Here is a 22,338-nt window from a genome sequence, read left to right on the forward strand (position 1 = left end):
TTCCCCCAAAAAGCTCGATAGAAGGGATGCCAGGCTTGCTGCCCCCATATGAGAGCCCCAGGGTCTGATTCCCCAACAGAGGTCACTCCCAGGTTAGTGTGTATTTTACATCTTTTCAACTTCATTTTCATAGCATGTTTGAAAAATCAGTCATGATAATTACATGACTCTTAAAAGATCATTTCAAGCTGTTACTAACCCAAGTTGCTATGATATTTTTGCTTAATCATGCTTCATAAAGCAAACATTTTGAAGAAAATGTGGAATATAGAAGAACCAGGTGCTATAGCTGACTTTCTGGCTTTGTGACTTTGGGCAAGTTATTTATCTCCTCTGTGCCTTGTTTCAGGAACAATAACAGGATCTATCTCACAGGTTATTGTAGGGAATAAACCTACCAGACACATAACCATACTGGAATTCTCTAATGCTTTTTTTCTGTTTGCTTCTGATTTTTTTTTTTTAATCAATGAACTTTGAATATCAGCAGGTCTGGAACTAGGGTGAGGCAAAGGTGTAAAATTAAATGACTGCCAAAAATGTCAATAGTCAACATAAATAATATTTTTAAAAAATCAAAATTAATGCAAAAAATCCAATGATGAATAAAACAGCAAAAATGTAAATAAAGACAGGATCAGTATCTCTGACATACCGTATTTCCCACACAGTATGACTAGGTTCTTTATTGGCCATATTCTTGCTGTTGCTATTGAGTTGCTAAGTCATGTCCGACTTTTTGCAACCCCGTGGACTGCAGCACGCCTGGCTTCCCTGTCCATAACCAACTCCCAGACTTTGCTCAAAACCATGTCCATTGAGTCGGTGATGCCATCCAACCATCTCATCCTCTGTCGTCCCCTTCTCCTCCTGCCCTCAATCTTTCCCAGCATCAGGATCGTTTCAAATGAGTCAGTTCTTCACGTCAGGTGGCCAAAGTATTGGAGTTTCAGCTTCAACATCAGTCCCTCCAATGAACACCCAGGACTGATTTCCTTTAGGTTTGACTGGTTGGATCTCCTTGCGATCCAAAGGACTCTCAAGAGTCTTCTCCAACACCACAGTTGAAAAGCATCAATTCTTCTGCACTCAGCTTGCCTTATAGTCCAACTCTCACATCCTATACATGACCACTGGAAAAACCATAGCCTTGACTAGACGGACATTTGTTGGCAAAGTAATGTCTCTGCTTTTGAATATGCTGTCTAGGTTGGTCATAACTCTCCTTCCAAGGAGTAAGCGTCTTTTAATTTCATGGCTGCAGTCACCATCTGCAGTGATTTTGGAGCCCCCAAAAATAAAGTCTGCCACTGTTTGCACACAGTGTGACTAGGTTCTTTGTTGGTCATATCCTACTTCCTGATGTTACTCACACCTTAGACTTAGATAATTTTTAGTCTATAAAGTGGTATTTTGAGGAACTTTTGTGTCTGGTACTGCACTGGTTACTGTGAAGGCCAGGAGACGAGCAAGAACATTTGGATAAGAGGTAAGTTTCAGATATAATTTTGCCTGTTGGGAGTGGGTAGGAAGGAGGAGGAATTTTTTGGTTTTTTATTTTGTTTTGCCAACAAAGAAAAGTACAAGGAAAGTTAAATAGTTAAAGCAATTTGGATGTGATATTGTGATTTATAACAAATATATACATTTGTCTTCATCCACGGTTCCTGGCTCACAAATCCTTGGAATTTTCTAAGTGTTATAAGTGATAGAAAGCATATTTTTATGTTAATGAGGTACATTTGGAGATGAACCTGTGGATGGGGCTGGTTGCACCCACCTTCCCTCTCTAGGGACAGAAGAGGGGCTGGTAAGCTGAATAGACAGCATATTAAAAAGCAGAGACATTGCTTTGCCAACAAAGTTCCGTCTAGTCAAAGCTATGGTTTTTCCAGTGGTCATGTATGGATGTGAGGGACTATATGGGGGTCATGTATGGATGTGAGGACTATAAAGCAAGCTGAGTGCTGAAGAATTGATGCTTTTGTACTGTGGTGTTGGAGAAGACTCTTGAGAGTCCCTTGGATTGCAAGGAGATCCAACCAGTCAAACCTAAAGGAAATCAGTCCTGAATATTCTTTGGAAGAATTGATGCTGAAGCTGAAACTCCAATACTTCAGCCACCTGATGCGAAGAACTGACTCATTTGAAACGATCCTGATGCTGGGAAAGATTGAAGGCAGGAGGAGAAGGGGACAACAGAGGATGTGATGGTTGGATGGCATCACCGACTCAATGGACCTGAATTTAAGTAAGCCTCAGTAGGTGGTGATGGACAGGGAAGCCTGGTGTGCTGCAGTCCATGGGGTTGCAAAGAGTTGGACACAACTGAGCGACTGAACTGAACTGAAGCTGAATCAGTCTCCATTGGCCAATGATTTAATCAATTGTCAACTTAGGGAGAAAAGGTACAACGTAAAAGCTGTGAGTGGAGTATATTCAGTGTCTTTACTGAATGAAGACTCTAGCCTGGGAGACAGCTTTTCAAAGACTCTGAGAAGCTATTCCAAAGAGGTATAAGGGGACATCAGCATATGTGTGATTTTAGCTAAGGATACTGAACTCAAGCCCATGTCTCAGTGGAAAGTTGCTGCTGGTCACAAGGAATAGATATTTTGATTAATGATTTTAGTGCTTTTCTAAGTATGAAATTCAGGAACATACGAACTTTCTCCTGAAAATATCTAACTGAAGGTGTGTTTTGCCAATTTTCCCAGAGCACAGAATGCCTCATTCCTGATCTCCACCCTGAATTCCTTTCAGGGTGTGTTGAAAGGCAATGACTACAGGGACTGGTGATTTAATTATTGTAGAACTGGGTGGTGAGATTAATTGGCACAATCATGCCTGTGTAGTGAAGCCTTGATAAAAACCCCAAAAGGATCAGGGATCAGAGAACTTTCAGATCGGCAAACACGTGGAGATTTGGAGAGGATGGACGTGGAACGTCACGCTGCCTTCCCACATGCCAGGCCCTTTTATCTGGCTGTTCCCTGAGTTACATTCTTTTATAATGAACCAGTGATCTAGTCCATAATAGGTTTCTCTGAATTCTGTGAGCCACTCTAGCAAGTTAACTGAACCTCCGGTTTATAGCTAGTTGGCTAGAAGTACAGGTAACAGCCTGGACTTGGACTGGCATCAGCACTGGGGGCTGGGGTGGGCAGTCTTATAGGACTGAACCCCTAACCTATGGGATTTGACGTTACCTGTGGGTAGATAGTGTCAGCATGGAGTCGAATCACAGGACACACAACTGGTGTCCCAAGAATTGCTCAAGGTGTATGTAGGGAACTCAATGTATGGAACTGAATTTCATTCCCCATGATGGAATTCAGTGGCCAGAACACTAAAAGGGTATTGAGGAATTTCTTTAGGAATATGACCAATATAATCAGCCTTATAATTATCAGAAACATACTAAAACCAAACCTAGAGTCAAAAGGAAGAATGGTTTTATGTCACTTTTTTCTTTTTCTTCTTAATGTTGAAACTTACAAGAATAAGAACAGTGCAAAGAAGACCCATACACCCTTCACCCAGATTCCCTTATTGGGAGAAGTTCATACCATTTGCTTTATCCTTGGTGCTCCCTTTACCTCAAAGTCATTTTCTTTTCTTTTTAAATATTTATTTATTCTGCTATGCTGGGTCTTAATTGTAGTATGCAGGATATTCCATATTTGTTGCAGCGTGTGGGAACTCTTGGGTCTTCCCTGGTAGCTCAGCGGGTAAAAAATCTGCCTACAATGTGGGAGACCTGAGTTCGATCCCCAGCTTGGGAAGATCCCGTGGAGAAGGGATAGGCTACCCACTCCAATATTCTGGCCTGGAGAATTCCATGGACTGTATAGTCCATGGGGTCGCAAAGAGTCAGACACGACTGAGTGGTTTTCACTTTTCACTTTCACTTTCATGCAAACTCTTAGTTGCAGCATGTGGGATCTTAGTTCCCTGACCAGTGAGCGAACCTGGGCCCCCTGTGTTGGGAGCACAGAGTCTCAGCCGCTGGCCCACCAGGGAAGTCCTGAAATGACTTCTTTCTATCATCTTTTCCTCTCCAGTGCAGGATTGAATCGAGGGTCAGATTTCGTGTTTAGTTGTCAGGGCTCTTTAGCTTTCTTTAACCTGGAACTTTTTTGCAGCCTTGCCTGGGTTTGGTAACATAGACGTTTAGGAAGAATACAGTCCCTCTCACCCCATTTGATTAATAGAACCTCATTCATCTGGTGTGTTTGGCTGATGTTTCCTGGCGATTCGACTCCAGTTATATGTTCTGTCCACGTTATTGCAGAGGTGATGCTTTCTCAGGGAATCAAATCTGAAGGTTCACAATGTTTGTTTGCTCCTTGCTGATGATGCTAACTTTTGCACCCAGCAGAGGTGCTGGTCTGATTTCTCCACTGTATAATTACTGAGTTGGCCCAAAAGTTCCTTTCCATAACATCTTATGGAAAAACCTGAGTGAACGTTCGGCTTTTGCAAAACAGTTTTCCTCCTTTCTGTCAATATGCAGGCTGTTGGAAGATATTCCGTACCTCATCAAAATTTCCCCCTGGATTCAGGGCCCACCAGGGATTCTAGCTTGACTCCGTGTTTACTAAGATGGCTGTAAAATGCTGGTGCCACACCTTAAATGTAGCCCAAGGGCACCAGAATAGAAAAGAAAAAGAAACGATGAGAGGGTTTTTGCTCTGATTATGCCAGAACCTGCTAAATGAGAACTGGGTACCTTTTCCCAGCATCGGCCACAGTGGTTAAGAATACTGGCTTGCCATGTCTATCTATGTCGCCAACTGTGTGACCTTGACCTTAGCGAGTTACTTGGATTCTCAAATATATATTTTACTACTCTGCAAAATTAGGTTATTCATATTTGACTGAGAAAATTCTTATCAGGCATGATGGTTAATTTTATGTGTCAACTTGCCAGGGCTAAGGGATGCCCAGGTATGTGGTAAATGTAATTCTTGGGTCTGTCTGTTCGAGTGTTCCTAGAAGAGATTAGTATTTGAATTGATTGTTGTTGTTTAGTTGCTAGCTCATGTCTGATTCTTTGAGACCCCATGGACCACCAGGCTCCTCTGTCCATGGGATTCTCCAGGCAAGAACACTGGAGTGGGTTGCCATTTCCTCCTCCAAGGGATCTTCCTGACCCAGGGATCGAACTTGACTCTTCTACATTGGCAGACAGATTCTTTACCACTGAGCCCTCAGTAACGTGGATGGGCATCACCCAATCCTTTGAGGGCCTGGATAGAGTAAAAAAGTGAAAAGGGGACTTCCCAGGTGCTGCTAGTGATAAAGAACCCACCTACCAATGCAGGAGACACAGAGATGTGGATCCGATCCCTGGGTTGGGAAGATCCCTTGGAGGAGAGCATGGTAACCCATTCCTGTATTTTTGCCTAGGAAATCCCATGGACAGAGGAGCCTGGCAGGATACAGTCCATAGAGTCACAAAGAGTTAGACATGACTGAAGTGACTTAGCATGTGCTCATGTAGAGTAAAAAGGTGGAGAGACAGTGAAGTTGAATTTCTGCTGTTGAAGCCACCTAGCCTGTGGTATTTTGTTATGATGGCCCAAGCTGATTGAAGCAATTACTGAGTTTTTAGACACCCTCTTAAATTGTGCACCCATGAGACACTTATCACACCTTAGTCCTGACCCTGCTACACTGAAACCATATGTAACAGTTTGCATCTGCTAACCCCAAACTCTCAATCCTTCCCTCCCCCACTCCCTCCCCCTTGGCAACCAGAAGTCTGTTCTCTGTGCCCTTGAGCCTGTTTCTGTTTCATAGCTATCTGAACATTATAATTTTTTAAATGAGGCACATGTACATTCTATTTACTTCTGAAAATTAATAGAATGAAAATAGAAGAAATCTTGGGATAGCCAGAATCTCTGTATTCTGGATCTTGAAGTCACCCTGTCGCCTTGCTTCCCTGAAGTTGGAGGACGTAAAGTTTTCCAAAGGGAGTCAAGACGGGGTTCCAAGCTGCTGAGCTGGATCAAGTCGAGAGAATTTTTACTTTTTTTCTTTTTTTAAGCGGAGCTCATCTGGGACCTGACGGTGACCTGTCAGGAATGTAAGTGACTAATCAGAGATCAGCAATAGCTGTAACGTAATCTCGAAGGAGGTTCGGTTTCCAGTTCTTATCACTCCCCGGCAGCCCTGTGCGCCCGCAGGTGGGTGGCCATAGGATGCAGTGATAAATTATGAATACTGCTCCGCCCATCGAGGTAGAATCACCTCATACGTTGCTGTCCAGCATCACACGCCGAGGGAGCATACACCACGGGGAAGCAGGCTTTGAATGGCTCAAGTGGAATAATTGCTAACAATCCGGTCTCTTCCAAGCAGGATGGGATCCAAGGTAATGGGACTCGGAGGTGGCAGCCTCTACCTGGAGCCGCTGAAATGCAATAATACCTGGGCTTCTGATAGGCATGGGAAGAGGCTCATGGATAAGATTCTGAAATTGGTGAAAATTTCACCTAATGTGACCCAATTGGATGCCCCCTTTTGCTGGCTGGGGGAGACGTGACCATTGAGGACTGTAGTGGAGGGTGTTACAAATTCCTTTCAACTGGTTCAGAGCAGAACTGTCAATCTGATGTACTGTCATGATGAAATGGTCTATATTCTCAATGTCCAACGAGTTATCAGTTCAATGTTTGCGATGTGGCCAGTGTGACCGAAGAACTAAATTTTAAATTTGACTTTATCCTAAAAGCTACGTGCGGCCAGTGGCTACTGTGTTGAGCAGCCCAGGTAGAGCCTTACATAATAGATAGTGACCTAATAGTGAAGAAAATCATAGGTAATTTTGGCCCTTAGGTGTAAGACTACTTGTAAATTTTCTTTTTTATGTATTGTGTTTACTCTTAGATGTGGTAACATCAAATTATCTCAGGTAAAAATCACCTTCAGAAAACGAAAACTGAACTATTTTCATTGGCCTGTATACCATGAAAAAATTCTCTGGGGGTAGTAGAAGACAGAATTTGAGTGTCAGACCTATTGCCTTTTCCTAGGAATTAATTAAAGGTGTAAGATCTAGAAAGACAATTTTTTCCCCTGGTTCTTTTTTTTTTTTTTTTTGGTACAACCATCTTATGTATTATCTATTCAAAAAAAATTATTTGTCAAAAGATTATTTCTCCTTCTCTAGACAGCCACAAAGGTTACAGAAATGCTTATATATGAGTTAGAATAATTCAGTAGCTGGCCACAGAGCTCTCCTGCACAGTGAAGAAACTCTAGATACAGCCTGTCATCGAGCCATTCAGGCCGTGGTCCATTTCTATAGCACCTAATACTGTCGCCTTGGCAACTGAGAACTCCAAATGGCACAGTCCTTTACCGAAAACGCATTTGAATGCCCAGAGGTCCTAGTTTCGCCTGCCATTCCTGCATTATATCTCAAAATAGGAGCTCTAGGAAGCATGATTCGCTGGGTGAAATAATTTGGTTGATTGGTGGAGAGGAATGTTCAGGGTCCTGCAGAGGAAAGGATACAGGCAGACCGTCCTCAAGCAAGGTCATGTGTGGCCCTTTCTATTGTCGTGACCATGTGAAATTTACATAGAAATTCACACAGATGTATCTACATGTATTGAGTTGGCCAAAAAGCTCATTTGAGCTTTTCCATAACATCTTATAGAGAACCCAAATGAACTTTTTAGCCAACCCATAGTTATATATATATATATAAAATATATATATATATATTTTATATATAAATATATATATATTTTTTTTTATGAAGGAAGCTTTCCTTCCTTAAATGCTGAATTGATTCTCCGATTCCCTTGGTAAACCACTATTGGAATGGAATACTGCTCCATAATAAAAATTTTTTAAAAAGAGCAAACTATTGATCCATCCAAGTTGTTGGATGGATTTCAAAGGCATCATGCTGAGTGAAAAAAGACGTCAAAAGGTTATATACTGCATGTCTTCATATAATTTTTGAAATGTTATGATTACAGAGATGGAAAACAGACTCCTCATTGCCAGGAATTAGAGAGAGGATGTTTGGTATGACTGTACAGGGTAGCATATCTTTAGGGATAATGGAGCAATTCTGTGTCTAGATTGTCGTGGTTACATACATGTGATAAAATTACACAGAACACACACATGAGTGCATGTAAAAACCCCAAATAAAACCTGAAGATTGTCCCATGTCAATTTTCTAGTACTAAAGTTATTTTACTTTGGGAGGACTTGGGTAAAGGTTACATGGGATATCTCTGTATTATTGTTGTAACTTCTTATGAGTCTATAATTATTTCAAAATGAAAAGTTAAAGCCTTTTTGGAAATATTAGAGATGGAGCCATTTAGAAATGATCTCGGGGGAGCTGGGTTTGATGAGCGAAGCACAGTGAAGCATCACTTGAATAATGATGCTGATGATAACTGAGCACTCACTTCCTGCCACTTGATTGGGCATCATTCGTGTACGGCTATTTCCATATGCTGCTCACTTTATGCAAATCATCTGGTCAGTTGCCGCTTTCCTCCAAGTTAATTGAATTGTAGGGAACTTGGTCAGAAATCAGAAAGCTCTCCCGTCAGATAATAAGGAAGAGACTCATGATTTACATTCATGTTTATAGAGGATGGCTTTCACCATGTTTCAGATAAGTACCTTGCCATGAGTTCAAATATATTTTGTGACTTTATATATTTTCGTGCCTTTGTTGTTGTTGTTGTTCAGTCACTAAGTTGTGTCCAACTCTTTGTGACCCCATGGATTGCAGCATGCCCAGCTCCCCTGTCCTTCACTGTCTCCTGGAGTTTGCTCAAACTCATGTCCATTGAGTCAATGATACCATCCTACCATCTCATCCTCTGTCGTCCCCTTCTCCTCCTGCCCTGTCTTTCCCAGCATCAGGGTCTTTTCCAATGAATTGGCTCTTTGCATCTGGTGGCCAAAGTATTGGAGATTCAGCTTCAGCATCAGTCCTTTCAGTAAATATTCAGGGTTGGTTTCCTTTAGGATGGACTGGTTTGATCTCCTTGCTGTCCAAGGGACTCTCAAGAGTCTTCTCTAACACCGCAGTTCAAAGGCATTAGTTCTTGGCACTCAGCCTTCTTTATGGTCCAACTCTGACGAGGATACATGACTATTAGAAAAACCATAGCTTTGACTAGACAGACCTTTGCTGGCAAAGGGATGTCTCTACTTTTTAATAAGCTGTCTAGGTTTGTCATAGCTTTTCTTCCAAGGAGTAAGGGTCTTTATGACACATCAAAGAGTCGAAATGCAATAGGTAATTTTTAAACTTTTTAAAATATAAGCTTATAAAAAGTTGCAGAAATTGCACAGAGAGGGTCCCCTGGACCATTCATCCAGTGTTGCTCTGTGGTTACGTCTTACATAGTACAATATTTAAACCAGGACAAATGACATTGTATGATGTGCAGGGGTGGTTCTATGCCATTTTATCACATTTGTTGATCCATGGACCAACCATCACAATCAAGCGTATTTATTCTGGGGATTTCCCAGGAGGTCCAGAGGTTAAGACTCTATATTTCCTCCGCAGGGGTTCCTGCAGGTTCCCTGAACTCCACGCAGGTTCCATCCTCGATGGGGGAACATAAGCCGCCTCTTAGATCGCATTTCAAGTAATTTCATTTTGCCCACTAATTTTGGTATGACTTATTTTTTTAATTAATTTATTTTTTAATTGAAGGATAATTGCTTTACAGAATTTTGTTGTTTTCTGTCAAGCCTCAACATTAATCAGCCGTATGTATATTGTATGACTTATTTTTAAAGCGAAGCTGCATCCAAGCCAGGCTGTGTGTTTTCACATCACTACTATGAAAAACTCTTATGGATGCCTTTCCTCCAGTCAACTCCCATTATCTTACCTTTTGACTAACAAAATAAATATTTTATCCTGAAATCTTGAAGAAAAACAATATCAGAGTTTGACAGCAGAAACTTAATGACACTATTTTAAGTAACTTTCTAGTTAACCATTTTTGACTAGAATCAGAGAAAAGTCATCGGAAAGGTTAGCACTGAGTCCAGGTCTGTCGTCTTGTTCCCTGTTCCTGTGATTGTGTTTTATTTCTCTAGGGGTCGTGAGTTCCTGGGAGCCAGATACCTCTCATAGTGCTTTGCACACAGTAGATGCTCAGAAAATATTTGCCCGTCAATCAACTGCTGTGCTCTTTTGAAAAAATAAGAGACTTCTCTAGGAGTCCAGTGGTTAAGACTCTGTGCTTCTGCTGCAGGGCGTACAAGTTCAGTCCCCGGACAGGGAACTAAGATCCTGCATGCTGCATGGCATGGCCAAAAAAATAAACTTTTAAAAATCAAAAAAATAAGAAAACTCCATAATTACGATTATGTTGATTGTGCTCATATTCCTATTTAATAGGATCACTCAAATTGGCAATGTGATAGTTTGCTTCTTAAATTGACAATACAGATTCTAGGATCAATGTTTCCAATAGTTTCAGCAGGTTCTATAAAATTGTCTCTGCTTGAATCTAGAACACATGAGTCTATGCTGGTCAGAGAAGTTGGTTCCAATTATGCTGTTTATCCATCATGGTCATTTAGATAAAATAAAGCTGTTTCCTCTCCTGTATGGTTTTCTAGATATTCAGGATTCTGTCAGATGACACATGCTCTCTCTTTCCTTGTTTCAGAATTTAAGTTTTACTAGCAGAACAAGAAGAGGCTTTCAATACAGTTGAGAAGATGTAGGATTTTCTCTGTTTTCAGTGCTAGATTCTTTGTTATCACAGAACTCTGGCTCTGTTCAGAATTCTACTTTTAATGGAGTCTTTCAAAGATGACATGTATGATGAAAATAATTCTAGTTCTCAATACTAATACTTTCATATCAGGGGTGAAAGGAAAGTGAAGTCGCTCAGTCATGTCCGACTCTTTGCGACCCCATGGACTGTAGCCCACCAGGCTCCTCCGCCCATGGGATTCTCCAGGCAAGAGTACTGGAGTGGGTTGCCATTTCCTTCTCCAGGGGATCTTCCCGACCCAGGGATCGAACCCAGGTCTCCTGCATTGCAGGCAGACGCTTTAACCTCTGAGCCAAAGTCCTGGCTATCAGGGGTACTTGGTCATAAGGCTTAAAATAAAACACTGGAGTCCATAGAACTTACTAGGAAATGAACTGAATTGCCTGAACTTTGATTTCTAACCTTGTAATTCTGCACATTTCAATTCCAGAAGATTTTTAAAAACTTAACTGATTAATTATAGCAGCACTGGGTCTTCGTAGCTGCACTCAGGCTTTCTCTAGGTGCAGTGAGAGGGCTACTCTTGGTTGCGGTACACGGGCTTCTCATTGTGGTGACTTCTTGTGTTCCAGAGCGTGGGCTCTGGGCTCGCAGGCTTCGGTAGTTGAGGCACACGGGCTTAGTTGCCCTGCGGCATGTGGGATCTTCCCGAACCAGGGATCAAACCCATGTGCCCTGCATTGGCAGGTGGATTCTTAACCAGTGGGCCACCAGGAAAGCCCCTCAGATGATTTTACACTATGTGATATGTTATAGTGTCATTCTTAATTTATGAAGATTAATCACGTTATTTTAGAAAAATGATACCAAATCACAAATAAAACAGTGTCCCAGTATCTTTATGTACACACACACACAGGGGTGGGAAAGATTAGAAGGAATATTTCAAAAGGAAAACAGTAGTAGTTTCTGAGTGGTGGGATTTTGGATAATTTTTATTCTCCTTATCATGTTTTCCCAGAACGTCTAACATGTATGTGTAATTCTTTTATAACCAGATAACAGAAAAGAGAAGATAGTATTTTAAAAGAGCTGTATTTATGGGAGGCTTTTAATAGTTGCCTATTTAATAAGCATACTTTTCATACTTTTTTCCCTGCTTTTTCGCATCAGAAGCCATTCCGAGTTTCTTTTTTCCCTTTTGGCTGCCCAGCACAGCTTGAGGGTCCAATACCCCAACCAGGTATTGAACCCAGGCTCCTGCAGTGGAAGTGCTGAGCCCTAACCACTGGTGTGCACACGCATGCGTGATCAGTCACTTCAGTCGTGTCCGATTCTTCACGACTCCATGGACCGTAGCCTGCCAGGCTCCTCTGTCTGTGGGATTCTCCAGGTAACAATACTGGAGTGGGTTACCATGCCCTTCTCCAGGGGATCTTCCTGACCCAGGGATCAAACCTGTGTTTCCTGCATTGCAGACAGATTCTTTACCCACTTAGCCACCTGGGAAGTCCCCCTAACCACTGGACTGTCAGGGAATTCCCAGAAACCATACAGTGTTAAGAGCAAAATTCAAGGATTTCCCTGGTGGTCCAGAGGCTAAGATACAGCGCTACCAATGCAGAGGGCTCAGGTTCCGTCCCTGGTCGGGGAACTAGAGCCCACGTGCCGCAACCAAGAGTTCACAGGCTGCAGCTAAGACCTGACGCAGCCATTTTTTTTTAAGGTAACAAAATCCAGAAAATTTTTTTAAAAATGGTGCATGTTGATCTTTATTTGCTGCATATTTCTTGTTTATTTGTCCCCAAGGAATCATGTGTAGCCTCCCCTTCTTCCTTTCTTGCTTCCCCCCTCAGTGAACCCTTTTCTCAGCCTTAGAGTATTTAGAGTTTTCTTTCTCAATTTTCACATGCATGTTGCCTCCAGGGAATTATAGTTTCCTTTACCTTCAACCTTCCTTAACTTTGTTACTTTTTTCTTAGTTTTTATTGGAGTATAGTTGCTTTGCGATGTTGTGTTAGTTTCTGCTGTACAGCAATGGGAATCAGCTCCATGTACGCATATATCCCCTCTTTGTCACTAAAGAATTGAGTCGAGTTCCCTGTGCCATACAGTAGGTTCTCATTGCTTACGTGCTCAGTTGTTCAGTCATGTCCAACTCTTTGTGACCCTTTGGACTGTAGCCCTCCAGGCTCCTCTGTCCATGGAATTGTCCAGGCAAGAATACTGGAGAGGGTTGCCATTTCCTCCTCCAGGGGATCGTCCCAATCCAGGGATCGAACCTGTCTCTTGAATCTCCTGCATAGGCAGGTGGATTCTTTACCACTATGCCACCTGGGAAGCCCCAAATAGTTTAAAAAGCTGTGCTGAAAGCTGTCTATTCTGTGATGTCTATTAATTTCTTCATTGACCCCAAAGAAATGTGGACTGAACAGGTGGGGGCACCCTGGGAAAATCCGGGGCCACACTTTATCATTTATCGTTCCATATAGGTTTTAGTATTACTCCATGGTCAATGTCTAGTTTCTGCTGAGTGTTTGCAAGGCTCCCAAACCATGAACTATATTTCTTTCCAGGGAAAGATATCTGAGAATACCAACAAGATTCTCTTCAAGGGAAGAAAATGCTTCTTTTATAAATTCATCCATAAACTCAGGGACGTGGGACTTCAAAGAACTTTCATGGACTTGAGGAAAGGCTAAAAGTTTTTATGATATATATCCTCCATTCAAAGCTGCTATATATACTGCCATATTCATTGTAACATTACTTTTTTTTGGAATGTGGGTATTCCCATATTAGTTTTTAAAATTTTCAATATATTAAAAAAATTTTTTTTTCAAACTTTAAGCCTCTTATTTTGTATCATGGTAGTTTCAGGTGAACAGCAAAGGGACTCAGCCATACATATACATGTGGGGTTTGGGGGAGAATGAATAAAATTTATTTTTATATATTTATTTGGCTGTGCCAGGTTTCAGCTGTGACACTCAGGATCTTTTTCATTGCAGTCTATGGGATCTAGTTCCCTGACCAGGGATCAAACCCAGGCCCCCTGCATTGGGAGAATAGAGTCTTAGCCACTGGACCACCAGGGAAGTCACCTGCAGCATTATTTGTAATGGTTAAGACATGGAAGCAACCCCAGTGTCCATCTATAGATTAGTGGGTAAAGAGAATGTGGTATAAATACACAATGGAATAGTATTCAGCCACAAAAAAGAAAGAAATCTTACCACTTGTGACAGCATAGACGGACCTTGAGGGAATTTTGCCAAGTGAAATAAGTCAGACAAAGAAAGACAGATACTGTCTGATATTACTTACATGTTGAATCTTTTTTTTCTTGAGCTATAGTTGATGTACAATATTGTGTTTGTTTCAAGTATACAGTAAAGTGATTCAGTTATATATATATATTCTTTTTTCAGATTCTTTTCATTATAGGTTATTATAAGATATTGAATATAGTTCCCTATGCTATACAGTAAAATCCTTGTTGTTTATTTATTGTGTGTATACGTATATGTGTGTGTGTGTATATATATATATATAGTAGCATGAATCTGTTAATCCCATACTCCTCATTTATCCTCCGCTTCCATGTTGAATCTTAAAAACAAAACCAAGCAAAAACCCAAGCTCATAGATACAGAGAAGAGACTGGTGGTTGCCAGAGTTGGAGATTGGGAGAAATGGTTGAAAGTGATCAAAAGATACAAACTTTCAGTTATAAAATAAGTAAGTTATGGGGATGTCCTATACAGTATGGTAACTATAGTTAATAATATTGTAGTTATATTTGAAAGTTGCTAAAAGAGATCGTAAAAATTCTCATCAAAGAAAAAAATTTTTATAACTATGTAAGTCGATGGCTGTTAGCTAGACTTTATGGTGACCATTTCACAATGTATTAAAAAATCGTTACCTTGTACACCTGAAACTAATATAATTCTATATGTCAGTTGCACCTCAATTAAAAAAAAAAAAAGGAATGTGTATGAAGGGGAAAAAATGCAGTAAGCATCCAAGATCTTTTTGCTGTATTTATTGGTCTAATTTATTTACTTATTGTTGGGAAGTAGTAAGAGAAATCTAGCCCTTGCAATTGATTTTTTGCTGAAAAAAATGTATGCAGTTGCATGGCCATTTCTTTCTTCACCTGGAACTCCCATGAGGCAATTAAAACTCTGTGAACTGTTCTAATTCTTACTAGGAGACCATCTAATCCCTAAGGTAATTTAGAAGCGTTATTCTGTTTACTGATATTCATAATTATACACATTCAGTAGTGATTAAGAGGCTGCAGTGGAATAACCAAAAGCTGACAGTCTTCTTGTCATTACATGAAAAGATAGTCCCGCATTTCAGCCGTTGAGCAAATCGGATGCAAAAAAACGTACAATATGATAATGCTCTTATCATTCAAGTTTGATCCTTATCCTTTCCACAGCTGAGACTCCCCCTTGAATTAAAGTATCAGACCTTGCTTTCTTTCTTAATGTATGTTTGATTCAAATTTTGGCTGCCACTGAGTACCATCCTTCAGATGGTTTTCTTGAGAGCTAGAAGCATCATTTGTTTATGGAACAAACACTCATTAAGTTCTACTGGAGATACTGCTGCCTGCTGCTTGCACAGTTAATTTGCTTGTGTGTTTGGGCAGCTAAGAAACAGCAGAGGGCCTGGAAAGGTACCATCTCACCTCGCATTCTCAACGACCCTATTTTTCAACATTTAACAATGCTGGATATAAAGATCTTAATTAAGAAGTAGCCTAGCCATAAGTTTGAGGGATTCATTATAAACCATCAAACATTTGTTTGGAAAGGGTTATACTTGAAATTCCACTTTTTTTTTTTTTTCCTCTTGGTGCCTACAATTTTTAAATATGTAAAGGATTTGGAAGCCTGGATCTTAAGGACTAGAGACATGTATGCTATACTGGATATAGAGTAGGGATCAGAGATTTTTTTTATAAAGGGCCAGATAGTAAATATTTTAGATTTTGTGGACCATTCAGCCTCCTTGGCAACTACTTAAGTCTGTCATAGCAGGAAAGTAGTCACAGACAGACATACACGATAATCATGGCTGTAGCCCAATAAATGCTAATCGACACGGACATTGGAATTTCATACAATTTTCTCACAACTTTAAAAAAAATTTATTCTTTTGTTGCGTCAAAAGCAGGCAGCTGTCTGGGTTCGATCCACGAGCCCTAGTTTGCTATACTCTGACACAGACCATCATAACTGTTTCATTTTTTTGGAATTTTATTGACCGCTGACTGAGCTGCTGTGACTGGCTTCATTGTGAATCTTGCTTTCTCTTTTAAGTACCCACTGATTTTCTCTGGCATATGCTTGCCGTTTGACTCTGCAACCAGAGGCAGTTTCCTCTAACCCATCGGGATAATGATAAAAAGCAGGTATAACATGCAAACAGCAATAAAAAGAGCCATACAGTGACATGAATCATTTTTGAGACTCTAGAAAAGCCAAGCCTATTTGTCCTCACTGGTTTCTCATCAGTATATTCTGGAAGCATCACTAGGTGATATATAGTCTTCATGCAGTTTGCAGAGTCCAAATGGAACTAGAGGTTTTTAGATTTGTACATATGCCCATACATCTTAATCTGCTTAGACTCTCAAGATAGGATCTTTCCCCACTACCTTAGGGAAGAATCCTCTGCTGTTAAACTATTTTATTCTGTCGCATATCTTTTTTAAAAAAATGGCTATAAGATAAATATTCCCCAACTTTCCCGATGACTCTAGATCCCTGGGTCTGAGTTTTCAGTTAACATTTTTTTTAACATAGGCACGAAAGGAATATACATGCAGCCCATAGGGAGTGGGCATGTGGTCTCTCGCTGATGGAGCAAATGTTTCAGACTGTTGTTATTCAAGATGGTTTTTAGTGTCTGTGCCCCGGGAGATGGCCCTCCACTACGGGAGGGTGGGAGGTGACCGGGAGCTGCCCGGCTAAACCAGCAGAAGTGCGGGCTGGATTTCTGGCCTGAACCCAGACGTTTGAGCGCCTCATAGCTCCTCGGGGACCTGACAGGCAATTGTATTATGAAAGCTGACATGCTGAATGGGCCGCTTTTACAGATATTCTTTACCTGTCTCTTTGTGTTAAAGTGGGAGAAAGCCAAGTAGCAGAGGAGAGAGTCGAGGAAGGCGGCAGGGAGCTGGCAGGTGGAATAAAATCTCGGGCGGGTTTCAAGCACGGAGCCCAATGTAGACTGCGTAACAAGAAAGGTTTGCACAGAACAAATCTCTTTTGTTCCCCGTCATCTTTAAATGAGTGTCAAAGTAGGCAGGGGGGCTTTGACCGTTAACCGCACAATTTAGCCGGCCTGTTGTGTCCTGCGGGCCCCACCTCCTCGGAGTTTCTCAGATTAGAAAAGAAGACCCCAGCCCCTTATAAATGGGCCATCTCTTGTTCTTTGTGTCCAGACTGCCCGGTGTGAAATCCACAGTGACGTTAAATGTTTTCTAATGAATAATTACTGAAAGGAAATGGAGGACTATATGTGTAATGGATTGTAGCGCATTAAAATGTTTTATTGTGGGCACAAAAATGTTGTCCTTCACAAGCACCACGATTGTTGCAAAAGGGCCTTTGTGCAGGACCTGTTTCAATGGATTATCTGCCAGCGTTTCCATCCCAAATAGGAATCAAAGGCCGCCTTTGGCAAACTAATGTTTTTCAAGATGGCAGCCATGAAACACATTTAGTATTTAAAGTTGTGGGGTTTAAAGGAATGTTTGAACTCCGGAGATTTTCTCACTTACTTTCCCCCCTTTTGATTTGGGAAAGGGTAGAGGCTCTCCCCACCCCCACCCCCTCGTCCTGCTCCAGCAGCAGCCGGACGGTCCGCCTTTACCAGACTCTCCGAGCGTGTTTCATACAGACAAGCAGAAGGTCCCAGGCATGGGTGGTTGCCACTTCCTCTGGACTAAATATTATTTTATTTTTTCCTGAGTGTGTGTGGGGATGATTATGAGACTGAAGAGTATCTCAGATGGTGCATTGTGGTGAACTTACTGAGAATCTCCCAGTGGGTTTTTACTGGGGAAACTGTTGGGGTCTGAGTGGCTGTTCAGTGTCGAAGCATTGAGATCCTTAGGTCTGTGTACCAGCTCTAATCGGTTTATGACAAAGCTAACAGGAGTTTCTGTGCTGCTTGAATTGGTGTGGAGTTGTCAACTTCAGAGTTTCAATACTGCTTTGTTGCCACTGAGACAACCGCTGTAGCCAGGGTCTTCTCTCTCTCTCCCTGGAATTTTCCTAATATGAATGTTAGGGAGACGAAGGCAAAAATAGCTGTGAATGTCTAATGCTCATAGGTAAAATGTTCCTGGAAGGTGGAACATTCCAAAGTCTTGGGTCATCTACCTTCATGGAGTGGAGGGTGAATGTGTTTGTTCCCTGGAAAAAGTCTCTTTGGTCCTCATGGATGTAGCCAAAAACATCCACAGTCTCAACTTTTTTCCATGAGATTAATTGTATGGAAGTATTGTACTAACAACAACAAAAAGCTAAGCATTTCTCGTCTGTGAATTAAAGATGTTGGCAGAAGTGGGTCTTGCTTACAAGACTGCCTGAAATCCTCATTGGTTTTTAAGCTTTAGGCATGAGAAGCAGCCACAGGATTCTGTGTTAGAGGAGAAAAAGATGCAAGAATCAATACTTTTAAAAGCTGCGACAGAATGTTGATCTTCCTTCCGACACGTGAACATAACTTCCATCCTCCCAGTCTTTCTCTTGGCTTATCCTGTTTACCTGCTGTCTCCACAAGTCTACCTAACTTTCACTGAAGCAAGGCTTTCAGTGACTCAGCTTCCTCAGCTCTGATTTTATAGCAAATAAGTGAAAAATAAACGTGGATTTCCTCAGAGCCACTGCTGCCCTACAGTCTTTATCTTGAGAGGAAACAATTAAGATATGATGTTTTCAAAAGGTTTTTAACTGTGGGCTATAGCCCACACACTGAAAAATGTATAAATAAAAGTGTGTGCATGCATGCTCAGTCACTCAGTCATGTTGGACTCTTTGTGACCCTGTGGACTGTAGCCCACCAGGCTCTTCTGTCCATGGGATTTCTCAGGCAAGAATACTGGAGTGGGCTGCCATTTCCTTCTCCTGGGGATATTCCTGAGCCAGGGATTGAACCCACATCTCCTGCATTGGCATGTGGGTTCTTTACCACCGCACCCACAGGGAAGCCCAAATAAATGTGCGGTTTGATGAATTATCATAAAGCTCACACCCATGCAACCACCATCTTGGTTGCCTCTTTCATTCAACTCCCTTCATACTCACCAAAGTGTGAAAGTCAAAGCATTAGTCACTCAGTCAGGTTTGACTCTTTGTGACCCCATGGACTGTAGCCGGCCAGGCTCCTCTGTCCGTGAAATTCTCCAGGCAAGAATACTGGAGTAGGTTGCCATTTTCCTTTCCAGGCGATCTTCTCGACCCAGGGATCGAACCCACCTCTCTTGCATGTCTTGCATTGGCAGATGGATTCTTTACCACTTCACCACCAGGGAGTGCACCCCCCCCCCCCAGCCCAGGATTTTAAAGACTTTAAAAAAAAAAAATCATTTGCTGTGCAAATAAAAATTATACTTCTCAAAAAAATCAGACTAGTTTCACAAAGCGGAAGCATCTAGATGGTGGTACAGAGATGGCATAGTTGTGTGTTCATGTAAATTGGAGAAAAGAACTAGCAAACCTGATACATCACTCTTCAGATCCTACACCTGAGAACAAGCCAAAAGGCTTTGTCGTGCATCTTGAAAAAGGCAGGACTTGGACACGGCAAAAGTCACAGCTGAAACGTGGAGTGACCAGATTCATTCATGATTGTCTTTTGCATGGAGCCGACTGCTTCCGGTTTAAGTTTGGAAAGAGAAAACAGACCCAACGGCTTTTACTCTTTGGCCACCAAAGGCGTTGTAATCCTGTCAGCAAAAAATGAGAGCTTTTACCCACGAGCTACAAGTCACCAAGCAATTGTTGGGGAACCTGCAGGTGTGGCCTTGTTATTTAGTTGATGGAGGGAAGGGACCTAGCGATCGTGAGATTTGTTGAAAGGGCCTTGTTGTTGTTCAGTTGCCCAGTCGGGTCTGACTCTCTGTGACCCGCCGGACTGCAGCACAGCAGGTTTCCCTCTGCTTTACCATTTCCTGGAGCTTGCTCAAAAACCGTACGGTTTACAATTTGAGCTCCAGTTTGAGTCAAAAGATCATCTTTTTTCTTCTGGATTTATTAAAATTCTATCCATTATGTTACTGTTATCAAACCTAGGTAATGCAGAGGGAAGCCAAACAAACCAGAAACCTTGGAGTTCGGAGCAGAGAAAGGTTTATTGCAGGGGTATGCAAGAAGACAGGTGGCTCGTGCCCCCCAAAGTCCTTGAAAGGTTTCAACAAAGCAGGTATAAAGGCAAGGTAAGGGAGGGGCATGGTTAGTTGTTGCAAACTTCTCAGTGTAGAAATCCTTTGTTTTTTGCAACTGTCCACATAAGCCAGGTCTTGTCAGTTCACTTCTTTTCACCAAAACTTCCGAAACCTGTGCCCATCATCTTTAGACACAAGTGAACCCAAGGCAAAGGGATCCATAGCGAGTTTTTAGCCAAAGTATAATCTGTCCAGCACAGGGACAGGTTTGAAGAAGTTTGGGGGTCCCCTTTTGTACCTGTCAAGTCTAACTGCATAGGGATCTTTGAAGCAGCCCTAGAATTGACTTTGAGACCATTGTAGCTAATGGGTTTATTTTGTGGTTGAAGTAGGATGAGCAAATCTATTCAAGGTTCCAATTTCATTGCCACAGAATCAGAAGTTCCAAATGCAGGACAAATCTGTGGTTCTCACTCAAATGCAGATAAACCTCTTCTAACCTGTTATATACAAAAGAGATGAAGCACCATGGTGGAGCATTGAAACCAACATGGAGAAGCGCTTATTTGCTCTGCAAGAGGCTAAATTGAGTAGAGAGAGAAGAGTGAATTTGGAGTGACAGGTGTGTGTTGAATCCCAGCTGGGTCCCTAACTGGCTGTAAACTTAGTTCTCACTATTATTGGGTTGGCCAAAAGATTTATTTGGGTTTTTCCATAAGATGTTACAGAAAAACCCAAATGACCTTTCTGGCCAACCCAATATTACTACATTCATTGTTATTTTTATCATCTACTACTTCTGGAGGACAAACTACTATTTATTTGGTGCTACCTCATATCCTCACAAAAAATCTGTTAAAGAAATATTACGACCTCACATTATATGGCAGCGATCTATTGAGAAGAATCTGTACCTCTGTAGAGTTCCATTGTGCTGCGTTACCTGTTTCCTTATTGGTGAATATTTGAATTTTAGCTTTGTGAGATTGTATATAATAGATTAAATATCTATAAGTGAAATTATTACATAAAAGAATGTGTACTTGGTTTTTAAAATATATTATCAATTACATTTCATAGATGTTCTACAATATACATATTCTCTCACCTGTAATAGATGCAAGTAATCATTTGCCACACTCTCATGAGGACTGTGTTCTCAAACTACCTATCAGATTGCCAAAAATGAGAAATGGTATTTTAGTGGCATCTCAATGTATTTTACGGAGAAGGCAATGGCACCCCACTCCAGTCCTCTTGCCTGGAAAATCCCATGGATGGAGGAGCCTGGTTGGCTGCAGTCCATGGTGTCGCAAAGAGTCAGACACGACTGAACGACTTCACTTTTACATTTCACTTTCATGCATTGGAGAAGGAAATGGCAACCCACTCCAGTGTTCTTGCCTGGAGAATCCCAGGGATGGGGGAGCCTGGTGGGCTGCTTATATGGGGTCGCACAGAGTCGGACAAGACTGAAGCGACTTAGAAGCAGCAGCAGCAGCAATGTATTTTAATAGCATTTCTCTTTGGAGTGAGGTTGAGTATCTTTCTCTAATGTTTAAAAGACAAATTTTCATATTCATTTCTGTGAATTGTTGTTTATATCCCTTGCCCACTTTTGATGTGATGCATGTTGAGGGGTGTTGAACTTTTTCTTATTGATTTATGGAAGCTCTTTATATATTAAGGAAAATGAGTCATTTGTCTGATATGTGAATTGAACTTTTTTTTTTTCCCCAAAATGTTTTTATCTTTTGACTCTGCTTATGATGCTCTTCCTAGCCTGACATTTTTCTTTGTAGTTGAATTGATCAGTGTTTTCTTCTCTGGCTTCTGAATTTTGTATCATACTTAAAAAGGCATTCCTCTCTTCACCTGTATTTTCTTCTAATATTTTATAATTTTCTTTTTTGATGTTTCAACCTTTGATCCTTCTGGAATTTGTTTTGGTTTCTGTTGTTTTTGATAAGTGTGATTATCAAGACAGTTGAACTTTATCAGATGCCATTTCAGAATCTATGAGATGTGTAATTTTCCACTCTTGATCAACTGATATGATAAGTCTATTATTAATAGATTTTCTAATATGCCTTCCTGGAATAAATCCCACTTGGTCACATTTTACTATCCCTTTATTGTTATATTGAATTCTGTTTACTAATCACTTATTGAGGAATTTGGTATTGC

General features: G+C 41.2%; 1 long non-coding RNA gene across 2 annotated transcripts in view; it reads left to right on the top strand.

Annotated features, from left to right (window-relative positions):
- Positions 1-13,557, top strand: part of LOC123329910 — a 31,106-nt gene extending 17,549 nt beyond the window's left edge. For both annotated transcript variants that reach the window (XR_006545494.2, XR_006545493.2), the window contains one exon: positions 13,313-13,557. This is a non-coding gene — a long non-coding RNA (uncharacterized LOC123329910). The remainder of the gene's footprint in view (positions 1-13,312) is intronic.
- Positions 13,558-22,338: the final 8,781 nt, after the last annotated feature.

The sequence above is a fragment of the Bubalus bubalis genome, chromosome 17 (assembly GCF_019923935.1).
Source record: "Bubalus bubalis isolate 160015118507 breed Murrah chromosome 17, NDDB_SH_1, whole genome shotgun sequence".
Classification (NCBI taxonomy): domain Eukaryota; kingdom Metazoa; phylum Chordata; class Mammalia; order Artiodactyla; family Bovidae; genus Bubalus; species Bubalus bubalis.